Source organism: Balaenoptera musculus, chromosome 1, assembly GCF_009873245.2.
Source record: "Balaenoptera musculus isolate JJ_BM4_2016_0621 chromosome 1, mBalMus1.pri.v3, whole genome shotgun sequence".
Classification (NCBI taxonomy): domain Eukaryota; kingdom Metazoa; phylum Chordata; class Mammalia; order Artiodactyla; family Balaenopteridae; genus Balaenoptera; species Balaenoptera musculus.
The window spans coordinates 19104175-19120989 of record NC_045785.1 but is presented as its reverse complement, the minus strand read 5'-3'; positions in this window follow the sequence as shown (position 1 = coordinate 19120989).

The following is a 16815-nucleotide window of genomic DNA, read 5'->3' as shown; positions in this document are numbered from 1 at the left end:
AAGAAGGCCATGTGGTGGTTTGTTTGCTGCCGAGTCAATTCATGCCCTGAGCAGTGGAAGCTTCCATTACCAGAATCCCTGACCCTCCTTCTGCTGAGCTGGATGCAACTCGGAGACCTTCAGGTCACCCCCGGATCTTACATCCACAGAGTGTGAGCCCGGGGAGGTGGGGAAACGTGCCCGGGTAAAGGCAGAGGTCCTCTAGCTCCCGGTCCAGAACCTGCCTGACCCACTGGCCTTGATTTATTCCTTGGGCAAACCAGGAACTGGTCATCTAAGGTGCCGTACCAGGCAAAGGGATTATCGAGTGATATTCTGCATGTAAAAGCTAGAAATGACCACAATTCCAAGCGACAGAGAATGGCCTAGCCAATTGTGCTGCATAACAGATGCACCAGACATGTAAATGCTCAGGTGTTTCCAACTGTGGAGATACATAAGAAATATGTATTTTGGTCTTCATCCAAGGTTTCTGGCTCACAGCTCCCCAAACCCTGTAATTCCTAAGTGATTAGAGCCATAGGGGCATCTTTAATTATAATATTTGGTTTTTATCCTCAGTTCCTAAGATAGCTTCAGAGTGATAAAAGTGAAATGAGTGTCTTCTGTGATTCACAACAAACCCCTTTCAATCACACCTGAGTTTATGTTAATGAGGTGATTTTTGGAAAGCCGCTAGGTAACCTAAGGATGGGAGCTAGTTGCCGGGCCAGCCAAGTGATTAGAGGGTTGGAACTTTCAGTGCAGCCCTCCCTGAACAACATCCAGAGAGGGGAGAGGGGCTGGAGGTTGAATCAATCATCAATGGCCAAGATTTAATCAATCATGCCCTATATAAGGAAGCCTCCATAAAAAACCCAAAAGGGTAGGATTCAGAGAGCCTCCCAGTTGGCAAATAAGGATACATCCATGTGCTTGGAGGGTGGCACAGAAGCTTCTGTAGTCAGGACCCTTCTGGACCTCGTGCTATGTATATTTTCATATGGCTGTTCATTCGTATCCTTTGTAATAAGCCAGTAATCTAGTAAGTAAACTGTTTTCCTGAGTTTTGTGAGCCACTCTAACAGATTAATCAAGCCCAAGGAGGGGGTCACAGGAACCTCTGGTTTATACCATGTTGTCAAAAGCACAGGTAATAACCTGGACCTTTGATTGGCATCTGAAGTGAGGGTCAGTCTTGTAGGACTGAGCCCTTAACCTGGGGGATCTGATGCTATCTCCAGGTAGATGGAGTCCGAATTGAGTTACATTGTAGGACACCCAGCTGGTGTCGCAGAATTGCTTGAGAAAACCACCCCATTCCTCCACCCCCACACACACATTTGGTGGTCAGAAGTGTCAGAAGTAAAGCAGGGTATTGAGAGTAGAGGAGACACAAGATTACGCTTTCACATAAGAGTGTATAAACAGAAAATGAAAACAGCACGTGCAAACTCTGACAACTATATAAAATCTATGTCCATATACTGATTAAGATTTGAAGGGAATTTGGTGGAATGTAAATAAAGCATGGGGATTTTCCGTGTTCTTTTTTTTTCTGTAGAGACGATGATATTTATGTAAAACAGTTTTATAAGTCAATGAAAATGGCTTATAAAATTACCCAACAAACCACCCCTGTTTCAGATGTACCATATGGATGCTTAGGCGCCAGGAGGTTTAAAAATAACAAAAAAACTGCTCTTTCCACATAGAAAATACTCAGATGCACCAAGCTAACCTTCCCTTTCTTGTTAGCAGAGGGTGTTGCTGCAAACCAGCCTTTGAGCCCCCGGGCTTTCATCTCCTGGCCGGGACTGTGTAGTCTCTCACCTCTGCCCTTAAAGCCTTAATCTGCTATTCTTGGCTTTTGAGATGGTTGCTGGGGAAACAAGACAAATGTCCTGTAGGACTAGAAGGCAATTTCAGGGGGAGACGAAGCACAGAGAATCATGAATCCAGAGACATACAGGTCCACACTGATTCATCCAGGAAAAAAGAGGAAGCAAACATACCCAGGCCAGTCGATTCTGAAATCAATTCCTTGCCTCTCAGCCAAGGGGATGGAGGGAGCAGCAAAGAGCAAAAGGCTCAGAAGCCATGGTTCTTAATTAGCTACAGAGCACACCGTGTGATTTTTCATGTGACTGCTACCCAGATAAATGTGTACCCTGTGGTACCCAGAGATGTGATCCACAAGCTGAGCAGCGGTCCTGCATTCGGGTAATTCCCATTTCAGCTGTAAGAAAATCTGGGTGGTGGAGGGTGAAGACAGGAGAGAGTGACGAAGGCTGAGCCAGGCTTCTGTAACCCCCAGCAAGCCACCTGGTCTCTTGGGGCCTTTGTTTTCTCATCTGTAAAATGGCAGATTGGACTGTTTGGTTTCTGAGGCCTCTTCCAGTGAGTTTGACTGTCATGACTGCCCCTTTAAATAGCCAGCCCAGGTCATTACCTGGCAGCTTCTTCATTTTTATGCTACATTCTTAGGAAACCCATGATTCAATTTCACTGGTTGCAAGGGAAAAACTTCTGTTCCCAAAATGAAAATGAGAGGCTGTAAATTAAGCCCTTTGGCCACCAGCAGAAGCTGCACTTCCTCACCCTGGCAAGGAAATTGTGCTTTTATCTGGGATTCTAGGAGCAATTCCTGACAGCAGTCAGTCCATTTGCAGCTATCTCTGCTGCTGGATTCGCTCTCCCCTGGTACCTCCTGGGTCCACCCTAATATCACAGTCACCCTAGGAAACCCAGAGCAGGAGTAGAAAGAACACACACACACAGAGAAGCTACTCTATTTACTTGCTGTGTGACCTCAGGCAGATCTCCTAACCTCTCTGGGCTTTAGTGTACTCTTCTATGATTCATTCATTCATTCATTCATTGAAAGAATATTTACTGAGTGCTTGCTATGTACCAGCAATGAACAAAAGAGACAATAATCCCTGTCCTGATGAAGCTGACATCCTGAGATGAGGGGAAAACAATAAAAATAAATAAGCCAGTGATATGGCATGTCGGAAGGTGGTAAGTGATCTGGAGAAAAATAAAAAGGAGTTGGAATAGTGATGTCTGCCTACTGCCTACCCCTAAGGGTTGTGATGAGGAGTGAATGAGCTGATGCTCATAAAATTACTTCCTCAAACAGTAATGGGCTGTGCAAATATAAAGAATAATTATAACATATAAGTGAACATTTTGTTCAATGAAAGCATTTACAGAGATCCTAAAGGCCCAGAGAATGTGGTGATCCAGGGATGGAGAACCCAAGTCAGCTTGAATCATGGCCTGTGTCTGGAAGGGAACTTGGACATCCGCTAGCCCAGGGATCTGGCTGTCCCTCGGAATCACCCAGGTGCTTTGAAAAACTGCCGAGGTCAAGGTCACACTGCAGATTCCCTTGAACCAGAGTCTCTGGGGGCAGGGCCAGGCATTCACGTTGTTTCTTACAAGCTGCCCTGGTGATGCTATCTGTGATCAGGGTCGAGAGCAGCATCTGACCATAGAGACGGGGGTGACTTGCCTAAAGGCTGGTACCCAGGCCTGAGATCTTTCCTCTCCCAGGCCCAGTGTCATTGTGTGCCGCTCAGCACCTCATTCCCTTCCATGCTGGGAGCCCCCAGAGGGCTGTCACAGCGTCTCAGCCACTCCTCCCACCTTCCTGCAAGCCGGAGTGGCCCTCTTACCTGAAGGCTAAGAAACTGTGTTACTTCCCAGTGATGGCCAGGCTGTTGATCATTCCAACTTCAATTTCTGTTATGGGCTGAATTGTCCCCCACGGTCCCCCCCACTCACTCCCCCCTCCACCCCCAGAAAATTCCTGTTGGAAGGCCTAACCTCTAATACTTTCGAATATGATTGTATTTGGAGATAGGACCTTTAAAGAGGTAATTAAAGTAAAATGAAGTCGTATGGTTGGGCCCTAATCCAATGTGATTGGTGTCCCTATAAGAAGAGCAGATTAGGACACAGACGCAGAAGGAAGACCATGTGAGGACACAGGAAGAAGACCGCCATCTACAAGCCTAGGAGGGAGGTTCTCAGAAGAAACGGACCCAGATCTTAGATTTCCAGCCTCCAGAACGCTGAGGGAATAAATATCTGTTCTTTAAGCCACCCAGTCTCTGGTACTTTGTTCTGGCAGCCCGAGCAAACTCATACCACCTCGTAATTGGTCACATCACGGGGCATCCCGTCCGCTGTGGCACTGGAAGGAGAAAGCGTATTTGATTCCCTTGCAGCCTGAGAACCTTGTGTACCCTTCAAGTCTCAAGACTAAGCTCAACTGTCAGTTCCCAGGGAACTTTTATAACCCCAATCGCATGTACCTTCACTAGCTTCTGTTATGGACACGGTGGATGTTATTCTTCCTCTCCGAATAGACCATGAGCTTCTCGGGTCCTGTTCACCTGTGTGTCCTCCACAGCATCAAGCACAATTCTCTAAACTTAATAAATGTCCAGGGCTTCCCTGGTGGTGCAGTGGTTGAGAATCTGCCTGCCAATGCAGGGGACACGGGTTCGAGCCCTGGTCTGGGAGGATCCCACATGCCGCGGAGCAACTAGGCCCGTGAGCCACAACTACTGAGCCTGCGCTCTAGAGCCTGTGTCCTGCAACAAGAGAGGCCGTGACAGTGAAAGGCCCGCGCACCGCAATGAAGAGTGGCCCCCGCTTGCCGCAACTAGAGAAAGCCCTCGCACAGAAACGAAGACCCAACACAGCCATAAATAAATAAATAAATAAATAAATTTATTCAAAAAAAAAAAAATAGATGTCCAGGAAAGTCATGAATGAAGAGATGAAATACAGTCTTTGGCCAGGGTTTCTCGGATCATCGGGTAAGAGTGAATAATAAAAATTAAAATTATAGGTCATGTTTAGGGAGCATGTGTTACATGCATAAGTCATTTGATTGTCTAGACAATTCTATGAAGTAGGTACTATTATTTATTGCATTTTACACATGAAGAAATTGAGGCTTGAACAAGTCAGTACAATTTGCCCAAGGTCACCCAGTTCATCTGGCCCCAGGGCTTTCAGGCTTACCCACCATGAGGTTAGCCCTACAGTAGGAGTTGAACCAGAAAGAGCCCGTCTAGTCTGGAGATTAAGATGGTGCTTGATCTTCAGGGACACGTGCCCTCCATCCTCAATTTCACTAACGATCCTGATCTGACTATTTGTTCGTCTCTTGCTCCCATCACTGTGGCCATCACTCTCTGGGCCTGCTCTCCTTTCCAGTCTTATCTGGACTTCTCCCCAGCCCCGTGGGCGGCTTCTGCTCTTCAAACCTGCCCTGCGCTCTGGGTCAGAGCCGGCCATTCCTTCCAGAGAGATGCTCTCCTGCCCCTCCCAGTCACAAATGGCCTTCCTTCAAGATCCTACATCCTTCCATGAAGCCCCTCTAAGCCCCCAGCCAAAGTCTGGCCCCCCTTCTTGGGGAGCCCTAGCACTGTGTCTGTCCCCAAACCATCACCTGTGATTCTGTCTTGCACCACAGCTGGCTATTTGCAGACCCATCTCTCCTGTTCTGTTCTGGGCTTTGGAGGCCTGAGTTTATATTTCCCAGAGCATTTAGGTTTTTGTTTTGTTTTGTTTTGGTTTTTTTGGCCGTGCCGTGAAGCATGCAGCATGTGGGATCTTAGTTCCCTGACCGGGGATCGAACCCATGCCCCCTGCACTGGACGCACGGAGTCTTAACCACTAGACCGCCAGGGAAGTCCCTCCCAGAGCATTTAATGTTAAACAGATTTTTTAAAATGTGTTTGTTTGCAAAATGAACTCATTTGCCTTATAGCACCCTCTCCTTTGAATGGACTTGGCCTTTCCCAGCTGTGGACATGGTAGGGAGAGGCAGCCAGCAGGGGATTGACAGAAGACGCTTGGTAGGGCTACAGGATATCCAGGACCAATCCGAAGATTTGCCAGTGGCTTCTCGTTTTGCCTGGAACTGCTCTGCCTTGGGATGGAAAAGCAAAACATTCCAGTGAGAGGAAACCATTTTGGGATTTACTTATCAGGCACCCAGAGGAATTAGGCAGGAAGGACCCAGTCATCCAGGGGTGCTAAAGATCACAGAATCCTGGCTGCCCACAGTCCTGGACATTGTGGAATTTTCTAGAAAGACTGGTGTCCCCGGGGGGCGGGGTCTGCTCCCAGGATGGGCGGATTAGAGAATTGTTCAGGTTGAGCCTCACCCTTCTTCTCTCTGTCCCTCTCTACAAGGTGAACTGAGTGGGGCACAGCACAGGGGAAGCAAGTCTGCAACAGCCTGCGTGGGTCAAATGACGATGTCCTCTACTTCTGTGGCATTTGTACAGCTCACACAGCTCATTCACTCTGCTGAAGCGAGAGTCTGGAGATTCAGCAGGTCAGGTCAAGTTTGGGCACCTCTGACACTGGCCAGCTGCACTTGCCAAGTATTTTTTCACTCCTTGGTCACTTATTCTTACGGTTAACCTGTGAGGCAGGAAGGATCATTACCCCTGTTTTACACACAAGAAAAAGGGCCACAAAATGATGTGGCCAAGATGCCAGGAAGGCAAAACTTGAAGCACAGCAACTTAACTCTGAATCCCAATTTCTTTCCAGATTTTAAGCACACAAATCCTCCAGCCTGCTTCTCCTCCACCCCCTAACTGACATCCCATTAAATACCATCAGACTGAGTTTAAGGGGAGCCGGTTTTTCTTCTAGGCGTCTCCTTAGACTGCGTCACCTAGTTCAGCTCTTCCCACTGCACCAATGAGAAAGGGACTTGCTTATGGTCACCTGGGGAGCCAGGAGGAGTCCAGGTTAGAACCTGGGCTTTCAACGGGCTCTTTCCTACACAGGTGTCAAGTGTAAAAACCCATGACCAATGAAACCAGAGCCTGTTTCAGAGAAAAATCATTTCACAAATTGGGGCAGGTAGTGAGTGACGATCCAACAGGACAGCTGCTGGGATCGCAGGGAAGCAGCCAGCTTTGAGAAGCCGGTGGCAGTGCCCCAAATATAACATTGGTCAAACAGGAAATGTACCAAAATTTGTTTTCAAACCATGCCCTTTGCTGTTTGTCAAATGCAAAACACAGAAGAGTTTATAATGGCCAAGTTCAGAGGCCATGGCACAAAATCAAAGTAATTCCCAAACCATTTAGCACACTGCTGATGGAACCACCTTCCAATATCCAGCTCACCATTGCTTTTAGGATCAAGAACAGTCATTAGGTCAGCATTCAGGGCCTGCCTTAGTTGTCCTTAGCTCATCTCTCCAGCATTACCTTCTACTATGCACCTATTTATACCCAACCCTTCAACCAGCTACACTTGCTCCCCCAAATGCTGAACACTATCTTTAGGCTTTTGTCTCCTCTGTCCTGATAGCCGTTCCTTCCAACCCCACTTTGTGAAATTCCTGCTTCTCCTGTAAGCTCTGGTTCATTTTATTGCTCTTTTTTCTAGCTTCTTGAGTTGAATGTGTTGTTTATTTAGACTTAATTCTTTTTGTTTTCTAATACATGGACTTAAGGCTACTATGCATTTTCATCTGAATACAACCATGGCCACATCCCAAATGTCTTACTAGGGAGCACTCTCACTGTTCATTTCCAAAAACAGTTTTGTTTTCCTCTTAACTAAAGAACTATTTAGAGGGGTAGTTTTGTATTTCCAAGTGGTTAGATTGGTTTCTCTATGCTTTTATGGTTAATTTTGAATTTTATTATATTATGGTCAATGAATGTGGCACATGGGTGCTGTAAGATTGAATATTTGTGTCTCCCCTCCCCCACAAATTCATATGTAGAAATCTAATCCCTAAAGTGATATCATTTGGAGGTGGAGCCTTTGGGAAGTGACTAGGTCACGAGGGTGGAGCCCTCATGAATGGGATTGGTGCCTTTATATATATATATAATATATTATATATAATAAATATATATATATATAATAAATATATATTATATACATTTTACAAATATATATTATATATATTTTACAAATATATATTTATATATATATATATTTTTTACAAATATATATATTATATATATATATATTTTGGCCCTACCACACAGCATGTGGGATCTTAGTTCCCTGACCAGGGATGGAACCCATGCCCCTGCATTGGAAGCACAGAGAGCACAGAGTCTTAATCACTGGACTGCCAGGGAAGTCCCCTCATGCCTTTATAAATGAGTGCCCAGAGAGATCCCTTGCCCCTCCCACCGTGTGAGGACCCAGTGAAAAGACAGAAGTCTATGAATCAGGAAGCGGCCTCTCATCAGACACTGAATCTGCTGGTGACTTGATCTTGGACTTAGCCTCCAGAACTGTGAGAAATAAATTTCTGTTGTTTATAAGCCATCCAGTCTATGGTATTTTGTTATAGCAGCCCGAATAAATTAAGACAATGAGATTTCTGCTTTTTGTGATTTGTTGAAAATTTCCTTGTGGACTAATACTTGATAATCATTAGTGATATTAGATATATGCTTGAAAAGAATGTGCTTTCTGGGGTACAAAGTTATATATAAAGATACACACATAATCTATGTATTTATATAATCTATCACATAATTATGTATCATGATACTAGATTATATTATTACACAAGGTATATTTTGTGTAATGCAATATATATTTATGTTACATATAATATGTAATTAAGCTGTTTAATTTTTATTTAACATTTTGTTATCTATATTTCTTTTTTGTCTACCATATATCTTATGATATATATTAAAATCTTCCCTTCCTGTTCATATACCATATCCTCTGTGAACTTCTTCCAAATGCCCTAGGCAGGCTATTTCAAAGCTGACTGCTGTCTCTGAGATGAGCCCATTTTTAGATGGGTTGATGGTACCCTAAGCATGAATTTGTCCTCCTGGGTCCCTTTTCCTCCAAGCCTGGAGTGCCATTCCTCTCTCCTCTTTATCCTATGTGCTCACCTCTTCTCAAGATCCACATTGTGTTCTTCTTTTTCTTCGTGACTTCCCCAGGCACTTCTTTGAGTTTCTGTTGAGCTCAACAACTGTGTTTTTGTCTGTTAAACAGTAATCACACATGCCTGGCTGACCTTCTGGGTTACTGTGAAGACCAAAGGAGATAACGACCGTGAAAATGCTTTGAAAACTCTCAGGTACAAATGTCAAATTAATTACAGTAATTAATAATTAGACCCATAATGATTGGAACACAAAACATCATGACTGTGTTATGGCCTAGTGTGGAATCTGCTGTGGGGCAATATTGTCCGGAACTATTAACAGCAATTGAGGGACGCCTGTCAATCAAGGATGAGGCTGGCTTAGGAAATAAAGTAAAGCATCCTTTGAGCTCTTTTTACACAACTGATCATGGAATGGCATTTTGAGGTCAGACGCTGCTCTTAGAAATACGCTTGGCAAGAATGTGGTCAAAGTTTTGTTTCTCTTCTGTAAAACTTGGTGGTTCTTTGTTTAAATTTCAACCAAAGATGTTATTTTCCCAGTGGGTATCTTTAATGCTTCTGTACTGTAAGGAAATATAAAGCCTTCAAGGAAGAGTCTTTTTCTTCTGACTTAAGAAGCAGAGACTAATCCTGCCTCTTAAGTCAGAATAATGTAAAGAAGTTGATCTGATTTTTCTCTTCCTACCAGGGCAGCCACCAAATACTCAAAATAATGTTATTACTTATTTAGAGCATATTAGATACCAGAACACTGCTAGTGTTACTGAGTCCAAGCTCACTCTGCCTGCTGCACAACAGGCCAATAAATTGGGAGGCGAGGTGTTGAGGCAAGGAATATGACTTTATTCGGAAAGCCAGCAGACCGGGAAGATGGCGGACTAGGGTCCCCAAGAAAACCATCTTATGGGGTCTGGATGCCAGTTTCCTTTATAGAATCAGAGAGGGAAGGAAAGTAAAAAGGCAGAATAGAGAGGGAGAGGCGAGGAGGAAGTAAAAAGGGCCATCAGTCTTGCAAAACATCTCCTGGAATGGCCAGCCTCGGGGGAGGGGATGTGTTAATTTCTTCTTTCTCGCAGCCATTCACAGGTGGGTAGGGTTCCCTGAGGCAGGCCATATGCATGATTATAATAACAAAAGCAACGAAAAGCAAAGGCTAAAGTCAAAGAAACAGACCCAACATGGAGTCAAAAGTGGCTCTTCCCTGTTACATTAGATGATCTACAAGTGTTTTTGAAATCGTGCACCTCAGATTAGGACTTGAACCCACGCGTCTGGGACTCGAACCCAGCCAAAACCCCCAGTCTTCCAACTGAGATCACACACCTGGTTTCAGGACCTAATGAAGCTCAGGTTCTTTTTTTTTTTTTTTTTTTAATAAATTTATTTTATTTTTATTTTTGGCTCTGTTTTGTCTTCGTTGCTGCGTGCAGGCTTTCTCTAGTTGCGGTGAGCGGGGGCTACTCTTCGTTGCGGTGTGCAGGCTTCTCATTGCGGTGGCTTCTCTTGTTGCAGAGCACGGGCTCTAGGTGCATGGGCTTCAGTAGTTGTGGCTCGTGGGCTGTAAAGCACAGGCTCAGTAGTTGTGGCACATGGGTTTAGTTGCTCTGCAGCATGTGGGATCTTCCCGGACCAGGGCTTGAACCCGTGACCCCTGCATTGGCAGGCGGATTCTTAACCACTGCGCCACCAGGGAAACCCGAAGCTCAGGTTCTTTTTTTTTTTTTTTTTTTTTTTTTTAATTTTATTTATTATTTATTTTTGGCTGTGTTGGGTCCTCGCTTCTGTGCGAGGGCCTTCCGCAGTTGCGGCAAGCGGGGGCCACTCTTCATCGCGATGCGCAGGACTCTCACTATCGCGGCCTCTCTTGTTGCGGAGCACAGGCTCCAGACGCGCAGGCTCAGTAGTTGTGGCTCACGGGCCTAGCCGCTCCGCGGTACGTGGGATCCTCCCAGACCAGGGCTCGAACCCGTGTCCCCTGCATCGGCAGGCAGACTCCCAACCACTGCGCCACCAGGGAAGCCCCCGAAGCTCAGGTTCTTGATGTCTCATCGCAGAAAGAATTCAGTGAGAGACAAAGTGATAGGTAAGAAGTGGATTTTTTTAGAGAGAAACATACTCGACAGTGTGGGCCATCTCAGAAGGTGAGAAAGGTACCAGGGTACGGGGTTGTCAGTTTTTATAGGAGTGGGTAATTTCATAGGCTAATGAGTGGGAGGAGTATTCCAGCTATTTTAGACAGGGGCAGGGATTTCCAGGAATTGGGCCACCGCCCACTTTTTGATCCTTCCGGTCTGTCTTGGAACTGTCATGGCGCCTGCGGGTGTGTCATTTAGCTTGCTGATGTGAGCGTATACTGAGGCTCAAGGTCTAGTGGAAGTCGACTTGTCCGCCATCTTGGACCCATTTGGTTCTAATCAGTTTATGTCATGTCCTTGGGCTATGTCTTTCTTTCAAAGGTTGTGCCCTGCCTCCTTCCCTCCTGTTTCATTATCATTAACCCTTACTGCAGTATTTTATTATTCCCATTTTGCAGGTGAGGAAACTAAGGTTTACAGGGGTTAGGATTAGGAGTCTTGTCCTAAGTTGCACAGTGGTGAATCAGCATCTGAGCCCAGGTCTGTCTGACTCCAAAACCTGGGTCCTATGATCCCCTGCAGAGATTCTCACCACCTGGACTCCATCAGAAGGCTCCTACCTGGGCTCCTTGCCTCCTCCTTACTTCAGGGTATCCCACCCACTTCTGCCAGATCAACTGTCCTGCAGCCCCACCTTGCACAATTCTTCTTCACTTCCACCCTTCCTGAAAACCTTACTCAGGGTGAAGTCCAAATCCTTCGCAAATCAGACTTTGACCCCCACATCCCCAGGCTTGTTTCCTTTATTGTACAAAGTCCAGTCCAGGCCAATTCAGTGACTCTGCTTTTTGCTGCTCCTTTGCTTAGGTCTTCCTCTTCTCTGCAGGATCTTTCCTCTTTTTCTCTACTTATGTGAGGCTTATTCTTTCTTCACAGCCTAACTCATCCTTTCTCTCTCATGAGGACTTTCTTGCTGAGTTCACATCTCAGTGATCTCTCCACCCTCAGAATTTCCACGGCATCCATCCATTCATCCATCATCCATCCATGCATTCATCCAGAGCTGACTGAGCTGAGGCACAGTATAGGCACTAGGGATAGAGACACAGTCTTGACTACAGAATTATGAGCAGGTAATTACAATCCAATTCAACAGCACTTGCCAATTTCAAGTTATGTCAGTGTACCAAGCACCATGGAAATGTGGTGATGAATGAGAGAAACATGATTCCTGTCCCAGTGGAGCTCACAGCCTGCTGGGCGAGAACTCCAGTGCGATTAAATGGGAGGGGCCCTAACCTGGACTTCTTCGGATGGTCAAGGAAGGCTTTGAGAACCAGAGAGCATATCATCTAGCTCTGCCTGGATGGTTTCAGAAAATTTCTCAGAGTCTACAGCATTTAATCTGGGAACTAAATGTACCCAGAGAGAAAGAAAAACATAAGTGGATGGTTGCGTCAGTCCTTTAGTATCATTTAGGTAGCCACCTAATTCTTTGAGGAATTAAAAGCAGCTGTCTTTGTTTTACAAATCTTGTATTTACAGGACCAGAGGTGTGGCTCCAGAAACAATTCGAAGCCCACCAATTTTTTTTTTAAATACTCCCCAAATCTCCCCTATTTATCTTGAGGCTTGTACGTATTGATGATGGCAGTATTTACAGGACCAGAGGTGTGGCTCCAGAAACAATTCGAAGCCCACCAATTTTTTTTTTAAATACTCCCCAAATCTCCCCTATTTATCTTAAGAGGCTTGTACGTATTGATGATGGCAGACTCAGAGACTTGTGGATCAACCCGTGGAACAGAATGGAGACCCAGAAAGATATGCCCAAGCCCATGTGTTTGGCAAAAGTGCAAAAGCAAAAAGATGGCCTCTCCTTCCAGTGGGAGGAGGGCCATCGGACATCTGCAGGCAAAACACCCAAACAAGCAAGCAAGCCAGCCAGCAAACAACAAACCAAAAAACCCTTGACCTAAATTTCATACCTCAGACAAACAGGAACCCCAAACGGGTCATGCACCTCCATGTCCTCATTCATCACACCACCTACAAAAAGAACCTCTTCATGGATCAAAGACATGGAGCTTGCATTTCTCTCCCTGTGCCTTTGAGATGTAAATGTTCTACCTGGTCTTCTCCAGGAACTCTTTTCAAGCCATCTCTTTATTTTTTTATTTATTTTTAAAATTTTATTTATTTTTGCTGCATTGGGTCTTCATTGCTGCGTGCAGGCTTTCTCTAGTTGAGGCAAGCAGGGGCTACTCTTTGTTGCGGTGTGCAGGCTTCTCATTGCGGTGGCTTCTCTTGTTGCGGAGCATGGGCTCTAAGCACGTGGGCTTCGTAGTTGTGGCGTGCGGGCTCAGTAGTTGCGTCTTGCGGGCTCTAGAGCGCAGGCTCAGTAGTTGTGGCACACGGGCTTAGATGCTCTGTGGCATGTGGGATCTTCCCGGACCAGGGATCGAACCTGTGTCCCCTGCATTGGCAGGTGGATTCTTAACCACTGTGCCACCAGGGAAGTCCCCAGGCCATTTATTTAAAAATGCAAATTTCAGGAAGGTAACTTATCAAAAGAAAAAAACCCAAACGGGATAAAGGTCATTTGGAGCTTGACTTGTCAAGGAGAAATGCAAATCTTAAGTTTCCTCCACAAATATTAGTAAAAAGGGCTTTAGCCATCTGAACAGATGACCTTGATTTGTTCCATCTGCCAGAAATCCAGTTTGAATCAAACCTCTTTTGTAACTTGTGGGGTTTATGTTATTGTACCTGATTCATGGCTGAAATTTTGGAACAGGAGCTATGGGTTCTCTGTTTGCGTCTGGTATGTGTCTTGTAGATGTGATGTTTTCTACCTTTGGATGGCATTGCCAACATTAATTTGTAAAAGTGTTTCATTTAATTGGTTTAAAGAAGATTAAGGGCTTATATAAATTCTCAGAAATATAATAGAAACTAACCCAAATGAATTTCAGGTTCATGTGATTTGGGAAAATATTTGGTATTAAACCTAGTTTAAGTTTGTTGGTTTAACTAATACAGGCATGTCTTTAGAGTTATATATGACTACAGTTCTAAATATAAAACAATTTCTGTAGAAATAGCTGCATCTGGAAAACTACCAAACTGCTTCTAGAAAGTTCCTCTTGATGTATAGAGTTGGCTTTTGTTAAACTTATTCTATGGGGAGTGGAAGTCACCTTTTCCAGGACACACATGTGTTAACTCAGCCACATGTGGATTCATTTAAGTAAGCACACACTGAGAGTATATGAGGGGCAAGGAACTGAGTTTGGTACTATGAGAGACACAAGATTACTATGTCCTCTGCTTCCAAGGAGTTGGTATCTAGGCATAACAATTCTTTTTATATGTGCAGCACTTTGCAATTTATAAAATTTCTGCACATGCATATACATCATCTCACTTGAATCTAACAACACCTTGAGATATGGGGCAGATGTTGCATCTGCATTTTACACATCAGGAAACAGACTTAGGCAAAGGCACACATTCAAGGTCACATGAATGCAGTAGATGCGATTGGGATACGACATTTTAAAAAATATTAATATGCTTTTCTCTTTTATATTTCCTTACCTGACTTCCCCCTGTTCTTCCAGGTTACCTGTATTTTCCGAATGTTTTATCACCTACAGTGATACTTCCACTGTGGGTGATATGTGAGAACGGTTTTCCTGTCCTAAACTGGTTACATGAAAGCCACATTTTTAGATTTCCCTCCAGTGAAAATTATTTTTGTTGGAATGGTTTTTATTTTTACCTCTTAACTACATTCTTTTTTATGATCAAAATATAATCACAAAATACATAATGGTTAAATATCCTGCTTTCCCTGAAGCAAGACTCAGATTCCATAAATCTTTGGTGTCTGGTGAAAACTATCTTTCTAGTTCATAGACAGCCATCTTTCTGCTGTAACTTCACATGGTGGAAGAGATTAGTGTGCTCTCTAGGGTCTCTTTTATAAGGGCACTGATCCCATTCATGAGGGCTCCACCCTCCCGACCTAATTCCCTCCCAAAGGCCCCACCCACCTCTTAATACCATTGTGTTGGGGGGTAGGATTTAAACATATGAATTTTTTTTTAAACATCTTTATTGGAGTATAATTGCTTTACAATGTTGTGTTAGTTGCTGCTATATAACAAAGTGAATCAGCTATATGTATACATATATCCCCATATGTCCTCCCTCTTGTGGCTCCCTCCTACCCTCCCTATCCCACCCCTCTAGGTGGACACAAAGCACCGAGCTGATCTCCCTGTGCTATGCGGCTGCTTCCCACTAGCTATCTATTTTACATTTGGTAGTTAAACATATGAATTTTGAAGGAACATGAACATTCAGTCTATAGCAGTAACTAACTCTGAATGACGGTGAATATCTGTTTATATGTCTGCATTCTAGTGTTTCCCCCACTAGAACGCATGCTCAAGGGCAAAACAGATGCCTCAGTCATCTATTGAGAAGACATATGATAGATTCTTGTTGAATGAATGAAGAATGAATGAAGAATGAATGGGAGCCAAGAACAGAGTCAGGCATTTACTCAAAGGAGCTCAGCCACATTCATCCTCTCTCTCTCTTCTCTCTTACATTTCGTTACAAACTGTGTGACTTTTCCTAACAAATATAATAACACGTGTTTAAAGTCATTCCTAGGATAGGAGTGAGGCAGGCTGGGAGCTGGGACCCTTTGCTGCAGTGCTTGCACCTGAATGCACCTCTCCTCAAGCAACAAAATACAAAGAAACTATAAGGGACCAAAAATAACTGCATGCATGCACAGTTGGGGCAGATTACGGACAAAAAGATACAGAAAGACCAAAAACCCAACTGCCACTTCTGAAGAGCTAGGAACCGAAACAGGGTGTTGGGAGCAAAAGCAGGGTACTGAGCATGCCCCCTGCACACAACACCACCAAAGAGGTGGGCAGACCACCTAAGTTACCCCTCCGGCCAGAGCCCGGGTCACACCCCTACCCTCACCCCATAAGGAACCAGCTTACCCTCACCCCATAAGGAACCAGCTTGCCCCCACTCAGGGAGCGAGCAAGGGAACCTGTTACTTGTTTTCATTCCTTCCTGCAGCTTCAGGAGGCCCAGTAAAGCCTTGTCTGAATTTCTTGTCTGGCCTCTACTCAATTTCTATTGATTGGGGAAGGCCAAGAACCTTGGTCAGTATCAGGAGGACAAGTGGGAAAAAAATAAACATAAAGAGATAAGCACAAATATAGTCCTTTTAAAACCAAAATACAAAAATTTGCTTTTAAAGCTAGTGATATAAATCAGACTCTTGTTAAAAACTTTAACTGTAAGGAAAGAATTAAGTCCTATGTAGTATGTTCTGGTTATAAGTTGAAGTTGTGAATAAAAACACAAATAACCCAATTTAAAAATAGGCAAAAGAGCTTGTATTAGTTTCCTACAGTGGCTGTAACAAATTTCCACAAACAGCATAGCTTAAGACAACAGAAATGCATTCTTTCACACTTTTAGCAGCTTTAGAAGTCTGAAATCAAGGTGTTGACAGGGCTGGTTCCTACTGGGGCTCTGAGGGAGAACCTGATCCACGTCTCTCTCCTAGCTTCTGGTGGTTGCTGGCAATCCTTGGCATTGCTTGGCTTGTGGAACGTCATTCCAGTCTCTTTGCCTGTCTCCACATGTCATTCTCTTTGTGTGTGTCCATGACCAAATTTCCCTCCTCTTATAAGAACACCTGTCAAACTGGACTCAGAGCCCACCCTAATCCAGTATGACCTCACATTGACTTAATTACATCTGCAAAGACCCTATTTCCACATA